Source organism: Cynara cardunculus, unplaced genomic scaffold (genome assembly GCF_001531365.2).
Source record: "Cynara cardunculus var. scolymus isolate 2C unplaced genomic scaffold, CcrdV1 Un_Scaffold_5105, whole genome shotgun sequence".
NCBI lineage: Eukaryota > Viridiplantae > Streptophyta > Magnoliopsida > Asterales > Asteraceae > Cynara > Cynara cardunculus.
The window spans coordinates 12350-14368 of NW_020202238.1; positions in this window are offsets into that span (position 1 = coordinate 12350).

Consider the following 2019-nt stretch of genomic DNA (forward strand, 5'->3'; position numbering starts at 1 on the left):
TTAGTCATTTGGAAGGATCGTCCCCGTGCCCCTCCTTGCCCTCCTCTATTCACAGTAGGTCTTCCCCGTGTACCCGACGCATTACTTCCCATTGTTAATTGTGGAGTTCTTAACAATGGACAATTTGGTCGAATATGATTCGGAGAATTGCAATTAAAACATCTTCTGTTAGATGGGCAGTTTCTAGACAAATGACCTGCTTTACCGCACTTGTAACACTTCCTTGGATCCATCTTGCATTCACCCTGATGAATCTGTTGGCACTATGAGCAAACTATCTCACCGATCTTTTGTTCCGATCTGTTATCATATCTTACAGTTTTTGGTCCCCGAAAAGATGAAGGCCCTTCCCATTTTCTTTTCTCAACAAATTTCTCTTCACCTTGCCGATTTTTATTTCTTTCAGTAACTTCGGCATCATTAACGACCAAAGAAAAAGTTTCAGGGTTCATAGCAATCACTAACTCTCGGATAGAAGGTTTCAGATCCCAAATATATCTTTCTACTTTTCGGGATTCTGAAGATACATAATGCTCAGCAAATCGGGAAAACTCAATAAATTTCTCAGTATATTCCTGCACAGATCTGCTCCCTTGCTCTAACTTAAGAAAATCTTCCTCCAATTGTCTTACTGCTGTCATGGACAGAATTGTGTTTTAAATTTACTCACAAATTCTTCCCAAGACATTGTTTGCAGTATATTTGGTTGTGCCGAGGATTCCACATCCCACCAATATAAGACATTAGATTTGAGCATAGATACTGCAAATCTAACCTTATCTTCTTCAGAACATCTACTAGTGTTAAATACTGATTCRATTTCTTTTATCCAGCACATTGCTTTAACTGGATYTCTTTCTCCTGAAAAGGTTGGAGGTTTACATGTCAAAAACATCTTTATATCTCCTCCCCGATTATTGCTGCCTGCTGAAGGAACTGGAGGATTAATTCCAACTCGCTTAGTTTCTATTCTAGCTGGCAGTCCCATGATAGATATTAGAGTTTCCCTCAGTTTTCCCATTTCTTCTGCTAAATCATTTCTTGTTATAAACTCTGATTGTTGCCTTTGTTCCTGTTGAGCATTCCTAGAGTGGGATTCCTCATGTTCATAATGTATTTCAGTTTGACCCCTTCCATGAGACTGACTTCTTCCTCTACCACGTCCCCTTGGTCTTCTCCGACCTCTATTTCTGGACAAGCTAGTTGGTAGATTTACGGGTGTTTCTTCCCTCTCCTCAGATTCTGGACAAGCCACTCTTTTAGATCTTCTAGTTCGACTAGACATCTGCAAAGTTTAGTATTAATAATCACATTTTCACATTCCCAAATATAATGAATTATTCAAGTTCAGATGTGTACCTGTAAATTCATAATTACACTGGCCAAATGCAATTAAAATTCACCTTACACACTGTTCTTTCAATTTATAATATTTATTTCCAATGGTACTAACTATGTCCAGGACCCTTAACATGCAATAAAACAGTTTAAGTCTAGGTATCATGTTGTTAAAATACCTAAATTCCTTAAACTCAGGCTCTGATACCATTCTGTAACGCCCCAACCCACACATTGCGTGTAACACATATTTCATGCCAAAGAAATACATATTCATATACCATTCGGGTCCCTTAGTACAAGAATCTACCATGACCAAATACAAGGTCCAAAAATTCAAAATACATATCTTGTACTAATCAACAAAACTATGCATCAAAAGCAATTCCTCATCCATAATGCATATAAGAAAAGTATTACATCTTTCCCTTTCCCTTACCTTCTACGCTTTCTGCAATACATATTTAAAATTACAAAAACGAGGGTTAGACTGAAAAGTCTAATGAGATACCCTATTCATGTCATTGTAGGGTGAAGGATCACCAAAACCTTTATAAAAACAATTATTCATATATATATATATATATAAAACAAATATATGAATACACAAGAACATAATACCAAATCATTTTCCTCTTTTCAAGCTAATCACGTAGCTATTCAAATTTCATACTTTTGAAC